We start from the raw sequence: 19,916 nt of genomic DNA, 5'->3' as shown, positions 1-19,916 counted from the left end.
ATATCATTAACAAGTGACTTAATTTAGAAAAGAAAGTGTAATCGAAGGAGCTAGGATGGGTTTACAAGAACTAAACAAACCAAACGATTTAATTTCTTTTTCATTTTCCTCTTATTTTGGATAGATTAGTGATTTGGGTAGTAGTACTCAGACACCAGAGGGGCCTACTGCAATAAAATTCTGATGCTAACCACCTGGAGTTAGCATCAGACCCAGGTTAAGGGTTCAGTCCCCAAAAAGAGCATCTTCACTTCGGATACCACCTGTTAGCAGAGTCCCCTAGGTTACCTGTCCTTCTGATAAATTAGCTACCAATCCAGGAAGTTACAGGCCTACTCAGATTTAATAATTCAATAGAGTGACTCACAGAACTCAGGAAAATATTATACTTAAGATTACAGTTTCTTTGTAAAGGGTACACATAAGGTGAAGTCTGAGAGGGACACGAAGCATCCATACCCTCTACCCATGGAGTTGGGACAATTGTTCTCCTGACACAGCAGTGTGTTCATCAGCCAGGAACCTCTACTGAGCTTTGGTTTTTATTGGGGTTTCACTCCAGAAGTATGACTGATTAAGTCATTGGCCATGTGACTAAATTCTTTCTCCATTCCCCCTCTTGGGAAGTTGGGCAATTCAAAATCCCAGCCTTCGGCCAGGTGCGGTGGCTCATGCCTGTAATCCTAGCTCTCTGGGAGGCCGAGGCAGGAGGATCGCTCAAGGTCAGGAGTTCAAAACCAGCCTGAGCAAGAGCGAGACCCCATCTTTACTAAAAATAGAAAGAAATTAATTGGCCAACTCAAAATATATACAAAAAAATTAGCCGGGCATGGTGGTGCATGCCTATAGTCACAGCTACTCAGGAGGCTGAGGCAGGAGGATTGCTTGAGCCCAGGAGTTTGAGGTTGCTGTGAGCTAGGCTGATGCCACGGCACTCTAGCCCGGGCAACAGAGTGAGATTCTGTCTCAATTAAACAACAACAAAAAAAATCCCAGCCTTGGAGTCATTTGGTCAGTCTTTCTGGTGACTGGCCCTCACCCTAAAGTTATCTAGGGTTCCACTGTAAGCCACCTCATTAGCATAACAGAGATACTCCTATCACTCAGGAAATTCCGAGGGTTTTTGAAGCTCCTTGCCAGGAATCTGAGCTGAAGACGAGACAAATTCTTCATTATACTACAGGTACAGTTAAGGAGAATTTTTAAAAATCTAGGTTATTTTGACTTTAGGAAGATAGTCCATAGAGTGCCTTTCTGCCTTAAGGGAAAATAGAATATTGACTAGATAATGGTGTGGTCAGAGGAATTTGTAGTTATCTCAATAATTATATCCAAAGGTTTTTAGTTAATGGATTAACCTGGAGGAATAAAAATTAAATTGAGCCAAAGAAGGCATGCCTATCAAATTTTCAGATGATATAAAACTATGAAGGATAGCTCATATTTTAGCAAACCAAATAAAAATTCAAAAGCATTTCATACTTAAAAGAAGTAAAAGATAGGCCTCTTCATACCCACCAAAGAGCTGGGCTCCATTTACTTCCTGCTCCACCATCTTTCTTTCCATGCTCAAGGTTACTCCATCATCTAAAATAGCTACTGAATCTTCAACCATAACATTCACATTCTGGGAAGGAGGAAGAAAGAAGGAAAAAGGGGTATACCTCCTACCTGCTGTAGTTTCCTTTAAAAAGCCTTCCCAGAAGTTCCCATAAATTTTCAATTATAACTCATGGCCTTGCACTTAATCACTTAGCTGCAAGAGAGGCTAAGAAATATAATTTTGAGGGGGAGGGGCTGAGCACAAGGCTGTCCGCCCTCCAAAAACAAAACGAAAAACAAACAATCTTAAAATGGCTAAAATGGAATAAAAACTAACAAAGTGAAATTGAGCAAAATGAATAAATCATTATGATTTCATATTAAAATGAGCTCAAAAATTGAAAAAAGTAGCCGGGCGTGGTGGCTCACGCCTGTAATCCTAGCTCTCTGGGAGGCTGAGGCGGGCGGATTGCTTGAGGTCAGGAGTTCGAAACCAGCCTGAGCAAGAGTGAGACCCCGTCTCTACTATAAATAGAAAGAAATTAATTGGCCAACTAATATATATACAAAAAATTAGCAGGGCATGGTGGCGAATGCCTGTAGTCCCAGCTACTTGGGAGGCTGAGGCAGCAGGATTGCTTGAGCCAGGAGTTTGAGGTTGCTGTGAGCTAGGCTGACGCCACGGCACTCACTCTAGCCTGGGCAACAAAGCGAGACTCTGTCTCAAAAAAAAAAAAAAAAAAAAAAAAAAATTGAAAAAAGTGCGATTTTAAGTATAAATGCAGAACTTTGCTAAATGCAGTCCTAATAAATCAGTCTGGTAATATATCATAGTAAAGGAATAATACTTCTCAGAGTAGGAATTATTTCAAAAATGCAAAGATGGTTTAATATTTAAGTCCACTTTGTCACTCCTCTGCTCAAAATTCAGCTGTATTGGCTCCTCTCTGGACATAGATAAATTTTTTGTTCTCATTCTTCAAAGTTATAAACGATGCTGCAATGAATAGACAAACAGTGCTGCGATAAACATCTTAATGTCTTTTGGGACAATTTATAGTTAAAATTCTTGAAAATAAAACTGGTAGGTCAAAATTCAGGCACATTTTACAGTTTGTTATATCTGATAATTTGCCCTTCAAAAAGACAGTGTCAATTCTCAAACTCAGAGCATCGTGTGGGAGTGCCTTTTTCCCCCCTAACATTGCCTAATACTAATTATTATCATGTTTTAAAAGAACTTTGATAATGAGATAATGGAAGAAAAATAATACTTCATTGTGGTTTTAATTAGTATTTCTGTATAAGTAAAATCATCAACTTTCAAATTTCTGTTGGTTTTTCTTTCCCTCTTCCCTAGATTGCATCCACGTCACTACCTCCACCCCCGGCTGCTGCCTTTTCCATCTTTCTCTTGTTGATTTGGAGAAAACTTTCTACACTAAAAATATTTTTCCCAGTTAGTTATTTACTTTTTAACATATATACTGTTTTTCTTCATAGAAAATTTAAAAAAATTTTAGTATTTAAATTTATTCAATTTTTTCTTTTTTCTTTTTGGCTACTTGTCTTAGTGTTATGCTACAAAATACAAAATGTCCCCCCCCCTTTTTTGACACAGGGTCTCACTCTATCACCTGGGCTAGAATGCAATGGCATCATTATAGCTCATTGCAACCTTCAACACCGGGGCTCAAGTAATCCTTCTAACTCAGCCTGCTAAGTAGCTAGGACTACAGGTATGTGATACCATGCCCAGCTAATTTTTAAATTTTTTGTAGAGACAGGGGTCTCACTATAATAATAATTAACTAATTAAAATTTAATTCATTAATTTTTGCCCAGGCTGGTCTTGAACTTCTGGTCTCAAGCAATTCTGCCTCAGCCCCCCAAAGTGCTAGGATTACAGCTGTGAGTCACCACAACCAGCCTACAAAATATTCCTAAAATATGAAGACTAATAAAAAGATGCCAAATTAGCAGAAAAATGGGCAAAAGAAGTGGCAAGCAATATCCAAAATAGAAAGGTAAATGACCGTTAAAACAAAAATGTTTTTCTAACTATTACCCACAGAATTCAGATTAATATAATAGGGATAACATTTCCCCCAATTTTGCAAAGACTACGAAATAAAAATGGCCATTGTTTGCAAGGGTGAGATAAAAACAAAACAAAACAAAATAAAACACACTGGTACACTGCTAGTGGGATATAAATTTTTCCAGCTTCCTGGAGGGCAATATAACATACATAGCAAAAGCTTTAAATATTTTTTTTCATTTCTACTCAGTAGTTCTACTTTTATTAATAGCAAGTCATTTTAAAGAAATAATCAAACACATATTCAGAATATATATATGAATTGCTCACTATAGTATTATTTTTAAAATTTATTATGAAGTATTCAACACACACAAAAATCATGATAATTAATGCAGTGAACACCCATGTACTCAACAGCAAGAGTAAGAAATAAATCATTATTGATAGAGTTGATACCTTTTATTCATCTCTCCCTCAATACCTTTACCTCCTGACCTCCAGAGATGAATGTGGTGTTATAATTATGATGTGGCATTATTTAATGATAAATTTCCTATAAGTCTAAGCTTAAGGAAATTAAGTAATTTATGATACCTTGAAGTAGTAAAATATCATTTATTAAATTAATGAATTAATTTTAATTATTATTAATATTAATTAGTTTTATTATTACACATATAATTCATGCACATTATTGGACATTTAGAAAAATAATGTAGAAAAAACATTTAGAAAAATAATGGTTACAACCAGATGTAACCATTACAGCATTTACTGTAGTGTCTGTTGTGCCATGTAATCTTTTTTAATAGACAGTTACATATTCACACACTTGTAGTCCCAGCTATTCCAGAGGCTGAGGTGGGAGGATCTCTTGAGCTCAGTTTGGGGCCACAGTGAGCTATGATTGTGCCACTGCACTCGAGCCTAGGTGACAGAGCAAGACCTTATTGCTAAATAAATGAATAAATAATTTAATTTCTATATCATGTAGGTAAATATTTACTCTATATTTTTATATTTTTGCATCATTCACATTTTTTGTTATTATAAATGAAACTGCAGTAAATTTTTTTGTAGCTAAATATTTGCTATACAATAATATTTATAAAGTCAATTCCTAAAAGTGGAAATTTTTGGTTTAAAAGTCTAACGAAAAATAATCAGTCTTTGGAGAATATTTAGTGATATGATATACTGCTAAGTGAAAAAGTAGAATACAAAACAATGTATATGGTATATTTGCAAATGTTAAAAGATGTATGTAAAGTGAAGAGGGTAGATAGTATTTCAAAATGTTAACAAGCTTTCTCAGGGCAGGTGGAGAGTGGATTACTTTTATTTGCATCTCTATGCTTTTCTATTAATATATTGTCCAGTTTTTCTACAGCCAGTATATATTTCCTTGTTGATCAGAAACAAAATAATTTTTAAAGTGATTGAATAAATATTAAAGAAACTTCATAAGTACCACGGTCTGGTGAGTAATGGCTTCATAACTGTCCTTTTGAGAAAGACCAGAGGGTCTTAGTGAACTACAAGCTCAAAGTCAACAGGGTATTAAAGCTGTTTAAGAATAAAATGCCAGATTACATTGTTTGGAATAAAGAAAAATAATAGTCCTTTCATAGTTTAAGTCTGTGGGACTGCAAAGGCCATACTAGATGTGTAGAGATGATATGGCGTGTTCATATAAGTGGCACCAGGTTGCTAAAGGGGGTTGGAAGCTGGTATGAATGAATTACTAGGCCCAGCCATCCAGAAAGGCACCAGGAGCTAATTATATTGTATATCAACACAAATATACCGTTACTGGGAATGCATGAAAAAATATTTTTCATTTTTAATGAAATATTAACATTTCATTAATATTAATAAAAATATTTTTCATTTTAACCCCCTTCTTGGCAGCTTTCTCTTTTGAGAGTAGAAGTAACTAATAGCATGAACCACAGTGTTGAAAGAGAAATGGTAAACTCAAGTTGAATCAAGGCCAGCATTTAATGTCAAAGGAATACAATCTAGGGCATGGGGCATTCAGAATTTCAAGGGGAAGGCAGGTGACAGCACCACGCTCTGTGGTTGGTTCTGTCCAGTCTTTCTCCCTGGGATAGACTCTAGCCCTATTAGCAGTCTCATGGTTGGTGTTCATTTGCCAGGCTCCGGAGTCATGATTGCCCCCTGAGTTCCCCACCCTTTTTTCTGCCTTATAATGAATTACTCTGCTTTGCCTGCTCAGCCAATGTCGGACCCTTGGGAATTCCCAGATGTCAGGTCCCAGCTGAACACTGATTCCCTCAACTTCTATCTACTCTGGGTGGGCCCTAGTGGATCAACAAGTGTTCCATAATAGCAACAATTGGCCTATTGCTGTCTTATTCTTATACAATAGAACAACATTGACATTCTGTACCATACTGGGCAAAACCACAAAATCTGATTGCCTCCCTTGATTTCAAAAGTTTAAATAGCTGAATTGCATAAATAATTTGATAGAAATAAAATTTATTGATCACTCTCCCAAAGTGATTTAAATTATTTTAAAGCGAAAGAAAAGGTAGAGTGTAAAATTAGTACATCTTTCTGGTATTGTTAGTAATATCATGCAAAAGAAAATCCAGCTGGGCGCGGTGGCTCACGCCTGTAATCCTAGCACTCTGGGAGGCCGAGGCAGGCGGATTGCTCAAGGTCAGGAGTTCAAAACCAGCCTGAGCAAGACCCCGTCTCTACCATAAAAATAGAAAGAAATTAATTGGCCAACTAATATATATATATATAAAAATCAGCCGGGCATGGTGGCTTGTGCCTGTAGTCCCAGCTACTCGGGAGGCTGAGGCAGGAGGATCGCTTGAGCCCAGGAGTTTGAGGTTGCTGTGAGCTAGGCTGACGCCACGGCACTCACTCTAGCCTAGGCAAGAAAGCTAGACTCTGTCTCAAAAAAAAAAAAAGAAAATCCAGAAATCCATGGAAAATAAAGCCACCTCAAAAGCGTAACAAATACCAAATTCTTTAAGGAGCAGATGAACTATGAGAACAGACAGACAAACCAAAGACTTCCAAGTCTATCAACTTTTCAAATAAGTGAGCCAAATTACCAGCAGATGTGATTAGTATCATATTAGGAAAGAGTGAGTTGACCAAAAGGGTATCCCAAAGAACAGTGGCAATTCTTTCACTGAAGGAGGAAAGATACAGCATGAAAGAAATAGGGAATTGGTACTACTACTTAATATGAATTTCACTAGGTATAGTAGCATTTGTTGACGATATTAGAGAGAGAGATATACACAGAAAGAGACTGAGAAAGATTATCTATATCTATCTATCTACCGCTTGAGACCCTACAACAGTGCCTGCTCATAGCAGAGGCTTAACTTATCTTTGTTGAATGATAAACTCCAAGTGTTCCAAATGGAACTCACAGAGAATCCCCTTATAAACGTTAAGTTCAATCAAACAGATGTTTCTTTGAAAGGGAATCTCTTGTATTGCCTGTAGGAACTTCGTAGGTCCCATTTGCGGTGCTAGTCCACAGCTGGGATGCACTCACTGGCCAAACCTGATGTTCGTGCTATTGTCTGTTTGATGGGTGGATGCCCATTGGCACTGGCAGTTTCCCATTGCACTCGGAAAGCACCTCTGCATCTGCACCAACCCAAAGAAGTCTCTGATGTAGCAGGCACAGTAAATCAATGAGAGAGGGCTGGATGTTAAGCTGATGGTATTAGCAAAACTGCCTAGAGAAAAATCAGATTCTCACCTCACATTGTGAGAAAGTACAGAAGCAATAAACAGTTAAATGTAAAAAAAAAAAAACCAACAACAAATAAACCATTATAAAAATTCAGGTGATTTTCTACAGAGCAACCTAAAACAAAGGAAAAAAAAAATCAAGACATGTTTGACACATTTATCTAAATAAATATTAAAAATTTATATATTAAAAATCATGAACAAAATTTAAAATCAAAGAGTAAAATGGGAAAAACATTGCCATATTTATGACAAAGGGCCGATACAAGGGGTTTATATACAGAGTAAAAAAATTAAGGTCCCAATAGAAAAATGGGCAAAGGACATTGACAGGTAATTTGCAAAAGAGGGAATGGCTAATGAACAACTGAAAAAGCTATTTAATAACAGTAGCCCCAAATACATACAAATATAACGACAGAATCTTTTTTTAACCTATCAAATTAGAAAAGGTATTTTTTGGCAATGATATTAGTCACTGCTAGCGACATTAGGAGAGAACAGCACTCCTCATATACTGCTGCTAAGATTGAAAATTGCTATAACTATTAAAAATCACTTTGACTATATATTTCAAAGCCTTTAGAAAGACTTTATGGATCTAGTCGTTCCAATGATAGACATCTATCCTACAAAATCATCTTAAACTTGAAGATTTATGCATATAGACTTTCATTTTAGCCTAATTTACAATAGCAAAAACTGGTACCCACAAATATTCAACAATAGAGAATCATGTTATGTCGGTATGATATAAAATGAGTCAGTAAAGATATTGTTACAGATCATTTTTAGTGACATGGGAAAAATAAACATAAAAACAAGAATGCCCAATTTTATACATAATAGGTTCATACCAAGGTTAAACAAAAGAAAGGTAAAAAAACTGGAAGGAAATCACCAAAATACTATAAGTGGTTAACTTTTATTGGTGGGAATAAAGGTGTTCTTATATTCTTTTTTTATAGCTTATGCTTTAATTTTATACAAATACAAAGTTGCCTTCAATAAGCATGTATGACCTTCATAATCAGAAAAAAAAATCATTATTTTTTCAAAGAAAATCTCTAAAATTAATCTTGCTTTTACCTGGTAGAAAACAGCAGAGGAAAACACTTTGATGAAAAGCAGAATTTCACAGTTCTATTCAAGCCCCAAAGTGATAACTAAATTTTGGCAAGACAATGGCAAATAATAACTAGTTAAAACTTGTGCATATTTAGTTTTTAAAGACATGATTATGATATCTCTATTAAAAAACACTGAAGAAAAAAAAATTACCTTAGCAGCTCAAAGTTAAGCAAAAACACATTTTTGTTTTATTTACACCATCATTATAAACTTGTTGAAAAATTACACAGGGGGCATTTTGCTCCAGCCTTAATTTCTTGCAGTTTCTGAAAGTATTGTTGTTTGATCTCAAGATCAAGAAAATTTAAGATATGGGGATAACTTTTTATCATCATTCTCCTCCACCTCCCCAGACTTCATTGCTTGCTTTTAGAACTGCCTGTCCTTTCTAGGGAGTCACTGTAGATTCACACACAAGTGAGAATCCAAGTCTTTCCCCCAGAGCCAGCCCCAGGCAAAATTGTCGAAGAGCTGAAGTTAGTGGCGTTTCCTGTCTGCAGCCCAGCGTCTGGTGCATTCTCACCCTCTCCAGATCTGCTCTAACATGCTTTAATCGCACTAAATGTTGCTAACATTTCTGGAGCATCTACTACACATCAGGCATTCTGTTAAGGGCTTTCACCCATACGATTTTATCATCACAATAACCTTGCAAAGGTTTATCTGCCTCATTTTACAGATGAGGAAGCTGAAGCCCAGAGAGGTAAAGTAAGTTGCCAGTGGTCACACAGCTAAGCACAGGCGCCATTCAAATTCACAGCCAAATCTGTCTGATTTAAAAGCTGTGCTTACTTTCTGTGGGTGGGGTCCATGCTTTGGTATACCCTTTCCATGCCTTTTAAACTCTATTGCACAGATAGTTTATTTTCCAACTAAAATTCAAATTGTTCTTAAATTTGAAGCAGTCTAAAGCTTTTCAGTTTTCTCTTCAAATAATTGAAGTTTCCCGAAGAATACAGACATCTGCCTATTTATATCTAGTAGTTCTCTATCAGTTTAAATACAACCTTACTAAATGAATTTGGGCACCATTTTCTCAAATTGTCATACCTTTCCCAAAATCGTATAACCGATAACAAGAAAATTCACAGGCTTGTCTTTCTGTGGGCTTAACATAATTTCTCCACTAATCTAAAGATCCCCCTAGAAGGTAATTAATTTCCCAGCTTCCTTCTGTAACTAATCGAGATTTTAAAACACTAATTCTCAAGGAATTCTTTTGTACTCCTTAATCAATTCTAATTCTGCTCCTAACTAGCTATATACCCTCAGGCAATTTACTGTGGGCCTCTGAGATACTAGTTTCTCATCTGTAAAAACTGGAATTAAACATATCACCCTTCCCCTCAGGTTGTGGGGAGAATTAAATGAGATAATGTAAGTAAAGTTCTTGATACAAGGGAGTGGGGAATCAGCCAGGTGCACTTCCTTATTCCACTCCTACCTCTTCTTTGCATATTTTTTTTTTTGTTCTCTATTTTAAAGGTCATTGTGTCATACTAAAGGTTTTCTTTTTTCTTTTTTTATTTTCTCCAGGACACTTTCTATTTCCTATTCTTTAACTCTTTTCTAAGAGATCTTGTTTTTTCATCACATACTTAGCAAATTTCTCCATTCCACACCACACTAAAGAACAAGACCTAACAAGGTTTGGATAAAGTCAGTAACAAATCTCTCCCCCCACCACCCTTTCCCCTTCCCCGCAAAACCCCAAACAAACAAATAGGAAAAAAAAAAAAGAATGACAGAGAAACAAATCCCCAAATGTTGTCAATAATAGTCATTCAGTGTCAAAGGAAGGAATGACAAGAGGGTAGCTTGCAAGTAAAAAAAAAAAAAGAGAGAGGCTTTAATCTTAACCAACTTTCTATTCATCATCCATCAGTGGCAGCTCTTGGAGTCCCTTGTCCTGCAGGGCAAGGTGCTGAGGGGCCGGTCACACCTGGCCAATATTTAACATCTTGGATCACAGAAATGCTTATGGCGAAAAGGCTACAATGAGCAGGGGGAACAGAATATTTTCCACCTGGTAGTATGTAATGGAAACGCTTTTGTTGATTTGCTTCTAAGGAATTATTTTTGGTGGGTAAAAGCAGAGAATTAAACGGGGCTTAAAAATCCCACAGCTGGAGGAAAACTGAAGAACCCACTTCCTGACTTAAAGTTTCAGGAATATGAATTCTGTGTTCAGAAAGCTTCCCCACACTCTGCTGTTCTAACCTTCACTGCTGTAGAAAATGCCAGGGGCCCTGGAAGCATAAAGTTTCTTCTGATGGATAATCCCTTCCCTCCCACCCTCCTAGCTCAGGGCCCCAGACAGTTGGTGCTTAAGTGTCTACAATTTAAAGTTTCCTGCATCTTCCTTGGGCTGTCACATGTCTACCCATCCCAGCCAGGACATCTCCCTAAATAATCTGTGAGCGGAAAGCCACGATCCTCTCCCAGGAGACTGATCTGAGGATGAACGTGCGTGAGCCCCTTCCAATTCCGGAGCTCGGATTTCCCTTCCCGCAGGGCAGGCGGTGCGGTCAGGGGCCCCGGAGCGAGGTGCGCAGCTGTCCCCGGGAGGGGCTCGGTCTCGGGCCGCCGAGGTCGCGGGCAAGTGCCGCCGCCCTGACGTGTGAGTCCCAGGCAGCTTAATCCTGGGTCTTCTAATCCTGTGGGCACAAAAGCACCCGAACCACGCACGGGGCTGTTGTCCCGATGAAACCCCCGTCCGGATGCGGCCGGCCCTGCATTCACGCCAAGGGGTGGCTTGGATCTGGCCCTCGCGGCGCGACGGTCCCCTGGCTACAGCCTCGCTGGCGGCCCGCGCGGTGTGGACGGCGCGGTGTGGACGGCGCGGGGGCAGCCTGTTCCCGCAGGGGCCGCCGTGGGCGCGCTCCCCGTGCGCGGTGCCGGCCCCGTCCCCTCCGAGCGCGACGCGGTCCCCACGCAGGGCGGGCTCCGCGCTGCTCCTCGAGCGCCCCGGCCCCGCCCGGCCCCGGCCCGAGGCGCTGTCGCCGGGCCTCGCCACGCGGTGCCTCCTCCCGCACCCGCCGCGCGCGGCCGCCTCGCCTCTCGGAGGCCCTGGGAGGCCCTGCGGCTCGGCCGCCCCCCACGCGGGAGAAACCCGCCTTCGAGGAGAGGTTTGCAGCAAGCCCCGCATCTGCCCCAGGTGCCGGCTGCCTCGAGGTTCAGCGGTTCCACCTCCCTCGGGATCCACCTCTCTCCTCTTAGGGGCTGCCCGTGGCTCCAAGTTCGCACTTGGGGTGTAAAACGCGCTCTTCTCAGCCTGTGTAAAGAGGGGCAGGCGGGCCGGGGAGCTGGATACGGAATGGGCTTCTAATCTGCGGAGAAAGGTCATTTGACTAGTGAGCCTTGATTTTCCTCTCCGGACCTCACAGACTTCATCTCGAAAATAAATTGTTAAACTATCCCATCTCACCTGCCCTAGAGAGTTGATCACACGGCCTCATGAAGTCCTTCTAGGGCTAGGATCGCTATGACTTTGTGACCAGTAGATTGAAATTTAGGATTAGAAATCTGTCCTTTCTTGAAAGCAATGAGTGAGCGCGTTGTACGTGAATCAAGGACCAGAAGCAGGGGGTCTTTTTCCCTCCCTCTCCCCGGGTGGGGAAGGCCTCACTGCGAGGTCGGTGCCAGAAACCCACATGATCAGTCAGTCGAATATGCGGATAATCCATCCAGCCCTTCAGGACTCTCTGCGCCCTTGGTTCTCTCCACTAATAATGATAACCCAACGTTAATCACATATTTTGAGTTTCTCTTCCTTGTCTTCATGTTTTCAATCTTGAGAGAGAGAGAAGGAGGTGGAGGGGAGAGAGAGAGAGAGAGAGAGAGAGAGAGAGAGAGAGAGAGAGAGAGAGAGAGAGAGAGAGAGAGAGAGAGAGAGACTAATTCTCTTCTTTAAAAAACAGACTCAGACTTTTGGGGGGAGGGGGGGAAATGGGCATTTATTGAAACCTTAAAATCTGTACCCCCATAATATGCCGAAATAAAAAAAAAAAACAGAAAAATCAATCTCATTGATCAATGTGGAAAACCAAACACCCAACCCTCCCCAGTGCCAAATCCCTGCCATTACCCTCCACTGTGATTAAAATTGGAGTGTTCTGGAAATGCTGTTTCAAATTGCAAGGAGGCAGAATCCCTTTTCTCTCTCCCCTGCTCCTTTCTCTCCCCTTCTCTCTCTCTCTTAAAAGGACATGCAGGGGCATCTCAGGGACATTCCCTTATGTCAGGCCCTGGAGGCCACATCTTAAAGCCAGCTGAGCTGGCTACATGCTGACTGTATAGTAGGTGTGCCCAGGAAGAGGAAGGTACTGCAAAGTCTTCACAAAGAATCTCGATTATTTTTACAGAACAAATTACCTTTGTTTACCTTGGTGAATCATTTCATGTGTTGTTGTTTTTGACCCACCCTTTTGCTAGGATACAAGAGTCACCCTTGTCTCAGAGGGGGAGAGGAAGGAAGATGTGTGAGCTCCCCCTGGTGCCCTGCTGTATGCAGGCTGACTGAAAGGAACTGCAAGGAAGCACATCTACACAGTCATCACGAAAAAGAAATCCCCTGGATTATTTCCTTTAAAAAGGTTTGTCTCTGTGCTGATGGGCTGAACACCTCAGATCAAGATCTCCAGGCTTTGGGCCTGAATTCTACATGTCACTCACCTCGGGAGGAATTCCTGCCTTGTCAGGGAACGTGTTTATAAAACACAATTTCAAGTGGGGGACTTGGGAGCTGTTCTGCTGATGGGATTACTCTAAGAATCAGAGTAGATTACTTTTTGCACAGAATTGATCTCTTTGTTAGCCTAGTTATTCCTTTGACTGATTTTCACACACTTCTCTTTGTATAGTAGACACCACGAAGATATTACGGGAGTCTACTGCCAGCCAACTTGACGCGCGGTGGCTTTAACTTGAAACCATATTCTAAAAATATGCTATGTCCATCATGGCTTCCTCAACACTAGGGGTCAGGGACCTCTGTGGACTCTAGTCATCTGTAAAGCTAGGGGTGGAGGGTGGAATTCCTCTCTGTCTACTGGATATCTTCATTGCAGTGGCCTTCAACAAGTTATCAACACGTATTTAGTTAGTCCTGCTCTTGGTCCATACAGTAGAAAGTACAAAAGACGTATGAACCATAATCCCTGACTACACCTGGGCAAATCACTTAAGGAACAAACTGCAGTGTTCATTAACATAGTTAAAAATGGATGGGCCGACATTGTCACGGTTCTCTCACCTCCTAAGTATAATAAATGCAGAGTTTTTCTTCATTTCATTTTGTATGTGTAATTTTGGTTGAGTGGGAATCTTGTAAAGCCAAAAGTGGAACTGAGGCCCACTCACAGGACCACAGGTTTTAATCAATATAGTTCATAGTCTCAAATTCATTCTACTCTCCCATTTATATTTCTTCCACCATCTTTGTGCTCACCCCACCTTTTACCTCTTTGCTAGTGCCATTGTTCCTATATGTGCTGTGAACCCCTCTTCCTCCCTGGTGATCCAGCATCCACAGTTCATATTGTCTAAGGTGAGGCTTACCTCTTTCCTGATGACTCTCATCTGTACAGATTGCTCCATTTTCCAACTCTTTTTGCACTTACTGTTTCACTACTCAATGATCTCTTCTTGTGGAGATCTTCATTCTCTAATAGATAAAACTCAGGCATGTGTGTTACCTCTGGCTCTGAATTGGAAGCTCCGTGGAGAAAGGTAATGGCTTTTGTTTTCTTCTGTATCTTCGCACAGCTAAAGTGTGCTGATTATCTTTAATAGTTTGCAGTTAAAAGAGTAAATTGAAATAATAATCCTCGGGATTTTTTAATCTCAAAAAGTTTCTAAGTCCCATGTCTCTTAAATGAAAAATTGTCAAATTAAGGAGCCATTTCCAGGATTTTAATTTATGTATTAGTTATGCCTTTTCTCCACCCCAAAAGGATTTAAGGTGGGCTTAAAATATTAGGAAAACTAGACAAGATTTTTAATTTTGCCCTTGCAAACTCCAAAATCATATATTTCTATGTCCCAGTTTAAACAATGGAGAGTTTTTTTAAAGATAAAAGGCATACTTTATAATATTTCTCATTATCATGCTAAGAGAAAAAAAACCCAGATAAAAAATTTCAGAAATATTTTTGTGTCTTCTTTGCATATCATACACATACACACACATACATACATACACAGTCACACTAGAACTGTACTGGCAGTGAACATAGGTTGTTTAAAGTATAGCTATTCAACTGTCATATAAAGTGAAATCTATATTTTCTCTCTTCCTATATGACTATATATTTAACATCTCTATGCATATGTGTGTGCATACATATGTATATGTTATATACACACACTCCACATTATTATTTCAAAGGGGATTTTGCTCCTTCTGGCTACCAGCAATAACTAGTCAATATTTACACTCTTGAATATCGATGACATCATGCATACACAGGAAAGCTGTGGAAAACATCTCCATTTTCAAACAGAGCTTTAATTATTTGTGAAGACTTCAATTGTTCACTATCTAATGTCATGGATTGGTCCTCACAGTGTGAAGTGCAACTGTCCAGAACCCCCACAGTATTATAAATAGTCTTCTTAAGCTGGGTTGATTGATGTTTGGCATAAAACTCTATTCCTCTGAGCACATATATTCCTTCTGTTCACCATTTTCATAGAAAAATACCAGGGCTGATTTTTTATTCAAATCTCCAATTTATGCAAGGTTTAAACTACTAAGTACTTAAAGCCTTTTTCAGATCTTTCCCCCCTTTTCTGTTAGGTAGGTAACTAAATCTTCTGCTTCAACACAAATAAGAATTGGAGATTTAGCAGATTCCTGTGGGGGAGAGAAAGAGTTTATTAATTATATTGAGAATCAAATAATATGCTACTTTGACACTAATGCTCCATCTTTCTCCACCCCAAGTGTCCTATGGGACAACTTTAAAGCCTTTATCAGGGTCTAGATTACTGCATTTATGGTTCCTTAGAAGAAGGAATTTAATGAATGGCATTCTGAGTTGAAGAGAGAATTTGAGATGTTTTAAGGTTTAAGCTGCAACAGTGAAACAATTCTTTTCAAAGTATGTCCTAGGGATTGTAATATAAAACAGCAAAAATAAAAAAGCACAATAAAGTACATTTTCATGAGTTTTCATAAATTTTTAATACTGATGAAATGTAAATTTTTCCTTCACGACCCTTATCTACATTTGACAGAGTCCTACAGAAAACTTTAAGCACCAGTTTAAAGCAATTTACAAGATATTGTAGAGATTCCCAGCAATAAAGAATGCTAAATGATCTTCTTAAAATTTTTTATATTGGCAATATTAAAACTAAGTGCCTTATGTACATTCAACTGGTTTTGGCCAGTGCCTGTATTGGTACCTTTATCAAGAGTGAATATTTACTTGATAGCTCTGTATTAGAAACAAATTCTATTGAAATACAATTCTGAAACTGCCATTACCTGGTGGATAGCAATACTTGTTAATTATTATATAACACTTATTACATGCCAGACACTATACTAGGCACATACTATATGCCATTGAATTGAGTTTTTATAACTATAGTTGTCTCTTGGTATCTGTGGGTAATTGATTCCAAGACCCCCATGAATATCAAAATTTGTGGATGCTCAAGTTCTTGATATAAAATGGGATATATCTTCTTGTATACCTTGGGTAATTGATTAATTTTTTTTTTTTTAGAGACCAAGTCTCTCTTTGTTGCCCAGGCTGGAGTACAGTGGTATAATCATAGCTCACTGCAGCCTTGAACTCCTGGGCTCCAGCAATCCTCTCATCCCAGGCACTTGACTTTAAACTCCACTGTCGGAGACTTTGGAAAGCTCCACTGAGAATGCACTTATAAGGGTGGGGTCTTGAATTAACTCATGAGTGCTCATTATTATTGCATTGTGATTTCCTAGTACTATAATTAAACTTGAGTCCAAGTCAGCTTTCTGGAGCCCTGAAGGCTATTTAGCCTTACTTATAAGACGATCTTGCTTCATTCTTTAAGAACTATTGGAGATCCAAGTTACTCTTACTGTAGACCCTGTTTTTGTTTAATTGGACTTTTAATGTATTACCCTGGATCTGTGTGGCTGGGTGGTGACTCAATAGTTTTCTGGTTCACTTAGTCCTGTGTGTTACATTTTCAAGTCTTTAAACCAAATAATCCAAGGATTAGGTCCCACCCACCTATTGGCCAACTTCTTTGGACATCCATCATGCTCCCCATCAGATGCTGTATTCTTCTGGACAAATTGAGCTTCTTAGTCACTGAAACTTATCAGTGGTTGCCAGTCCACCCCAGTGCACAGATAAAGGCCTAGTTCTGGATTCTCTCAGCTGGCTCGGTCCAATGGCAGGCTGTGGGGCACAGATAGCAACATGGGGCAGGACACAGAAAACAAACTCCCTTATTTTACAGCTTTGCCTAAGGTAAGACATATCCTTTCTTTCATATTGAAAAACTAACTAATATGACCATAAGAATAGAGTTATTATACAAAGTTGCACAAGGATTTGGCCTAACATTTCTCTGAAATAGCAAGATAAGGAGAACACAGTTTTTTCCTGATTGGGAAAATTACAGGTGCAATTAGGTGAGAGAACAACCAAAATTATAGTTGATAATTTAAAAAGGACCATGAAGAAACCTTACCTGTCATAAGACTAACAATGCTTTCTCTCCTCCTCCCATTTAAGCACCTTTTAATTTTAAAACTCAATTTTTATCACAAATCTCAGTGATAATTTTTTTTATTAAATAGGAAAATTCTCTAGTGTTGGGTTTAATCCTTAAAATCAGTCACCAAATCTTTTAAAGTCCTTTAAATCCTCACTAGATGAAAGAATTCTTTAGATTCAAAGCCAAAGGAGTAATCTCTTGTCTTGCGGGTGACCATAAAGAATGGTTGTGAGCAGTGATCCCTGCTCTTAAGTAGACTGTAGAATCATTGGTGAGATAAAATTAATACATAAGAGACAATTAGGATAACTAAATAGTGTGACAGTCGTGGTCTATGAGTTTATAGTAGGGAAGGATGTCTGAGCATTGGAGTGTTGTGTGGAGAAGGTTGGGTTCAAAGTAGTTGCTATGAGGAAGCCACTGATGGATTTTTAGGAGGGACTGACCTAAATGTGAGTTCCTTGAGGTTAAAATTGTCTTAATATTTTTGGTAACTCAAGTACAGGGGACATATCATGGCACACATCAGGTGCTTAAGAAAGGAGTATTTAGTATGCAAATGAAATTTTAGGAAGCTTAGTGTGTGGTGCAGAGCATACGTTGCAGAGACTGGAATAAGGACAAAAGGACAGCAGTCTCTTTGATGACCAGAAGTATGTCTTGATTGATTTTTGCCAACCAGAACCTGTAACAGTTATCAGTACTAGGTAAGCTCTCAAGACATACTCTGTAAGTTCAACCAGGTAGTCTTGAGCATCAATTAGTAAAATTTTCAAACCCTCTTAATACTCCAAAGAATGTGGACTCCAAATTTAGTGCAAAGAAGTCGATCCCCTTTCTTGAGTGAAATGAAGAAATGATTGCAGGCTTTACTTTCAAGGGAAGTAGCATGGTGCAGAAGTCATGGGTGTTGGAGTCAGACAGACTGCATTAATGAACTTCGCCCCACCAGTTGTTTGTACCTTATCCTCTGAGTGACTTTTGGTAATGTCAGTGCTCTATGTCTCAGTTCTATAACTTGAAAAAATAGAGATGGTATATAAAACATCAGCACAGACTCTGGTACCAGGTAGACAATCCATAGATGTTCATTTCATTTTTCTTTCTCCTCCTATAGAAATAGTGGAACCAGGGTATCCTGAAGGTTCTGGACTGGGAGACTGGAGCACCACTGGGGAGCAAGCATCAGAGACGCCATCAATGTGGAGGTCACGATGCCCGTCCTGAGCATGAGGGGACTCTGGTGGTGAGTACAGAGAGCAAAGCCCAGAGCACTGAGGAATATCCACTGTCAGTGCTCAAAAGGCAAAAGCAAAGACACAACTAGTAAAAAAAAAAAAATCAGTAATTTCTATGCAATAGAAAGCAAAAGAACAGAAGAGAGCATTCATTATTGTTAGTCAATAATAACATATAAATGCTTTAGATTTTTTTTGTTATTTTATTATACACTAATGTGTCAACTAGTAAAAATGGGTCTTAACAAAAGCCTAAAACAAGCTAGCTCTGTTTAACTAAATAGGAGTTTCTTTTATTCCTCATGTGAACAAGGAAAGGAGTCCATTTAATTAAGGAGAAAAGTGGTAGGAAAGATTTGGGCATGTTTTCACTTTTGCACTGGTGGAAACCAGTTCACCAAAGGATGGAAGGCTGATGTCTCTGTACTGTAAGGAGAGACTTGTGGCAGCCTGGGAATTACCAGAAGGAGCTTCCATTCAGTGGCCATCAGGCTGTTCTCATAGGCAACAGGAGGTGGAACAGTCGACTGAAGTCTAGGTAGAGGCTTTTACCCCACAAAGGCCACCTTTTTCCTGCTGGCTTCTCCTTTCCCAGCCCTTGTCCTGGATGCAGCAGTTGTGCTGAGAGAAAAGTCGTTGCAGCAGCTCAGGTGCACTGTGTGTTAGTTACTTCTTGGCTGGTGTGGTCTTCTTCTGGAAATAGCTGTGTAGGCCTCACTGAGCCCAGAGCAGTGCAGTGCATTGGGGCATAAGCTTTGTTTGCCTGAGATCTGTGATCCATCAGCTCTGTGTGCCCTTGCCCACCCCGGATCACTTCTGTCTTGAAAACGAAGCCACTCACTGATTTGCCAAGGTTGCATGGAAAGGCAGGTAATAGAGTTGGGATCAGAAGAGAAGTCTCTAGGCTGCAGGAGATTTTTCTATAGACCAGTGATCATCAACAGGAGAGGCAACTTCTCCACCCTTCTATCCCCACCAGGATGGACTATCCTAATCTAGCCTATACTCCGAGAGGATAGTTTGGAAAAACATTGACAAATAATTCTAAGTATCTGTTGTTTTTACTACCAAGCCACCAAAGGTTTGCTGGTCAAAATGAGTGGATCAGCAAATGTTGTCGATGGTACTAATACCATGTGACATGGGGGCCAGGGCTTCAGAGACACAAAGGAAAGTGAAGTCTGAGAAATGTCCCCTAAATTTGCCAGACAGAAAGCAGTTGGTAACCTTTAAGAACCTAGCTTCAGTACCACGGTGAAAATGGAAGCCAGGTTGCAAGGATTAAGAAAAGAACATACAAGGAGACAGTGCCGGCTTGGACGAAACACAGAAGCAAGAGTAGGGAAAGAAAGTGAAGTAGAGCCTCTGGCAGGATTAAGGCTCTGTCTCCTGGCAGACTGGATGAGAGCTCCCCACGCTCAAATCCTTCGTCTCTCATTTGGTGCAATGTGTTAACCTAGCAGTTTACCTTAAAAAGGTGTGTG

At 39.7% G+C, this 19,916-nt stretch overlaps 1 long non-coding RNA gene across 1 annotated transcript in view; it reads left to right on the top strand.

The window, feature by feature from the left end:
- Positions 1 to 10,782: 10,782 nt before the first annotated feature.
- Positions 10,783 to 19,916, top strand: part of LOC142861618 (uncharacterized) — a 49,577-nt gene continuing 40,443 nt past the window's right edge. Inside the window, exons 1-3 of the long non-coding RNA XR_012912839.1 lie at positions 10,783 to 11,090; positions 12,905 to 13,065; positions 18,312 to 18,440. This is a non-coding gene — a long non-coding RNA (uncharacterized LOC142861618). The remainder of the gene's footprint in view (positions 11,091 to 12,904; positions 13,066 to 18,311; positions 18,441 to 19,916) is intronic.

Source organism: Microcebus murinus, chromosome 17 (genome assembly GCF_040939455.1).
Source record: "Microcebus murinus isolate Inina chromosome 17, M.murinus_Inina_mat1.0, whole genome shotgun sequence".
NCBI lineage: Eukaryota > Metazoa > Chordata > Mammalia > Primates > Cheirogaleidae > Microcebus > Microcebus murinus.
This window is presented reverse-complemented; position numbering and strand designations above follow the sequence as displayed.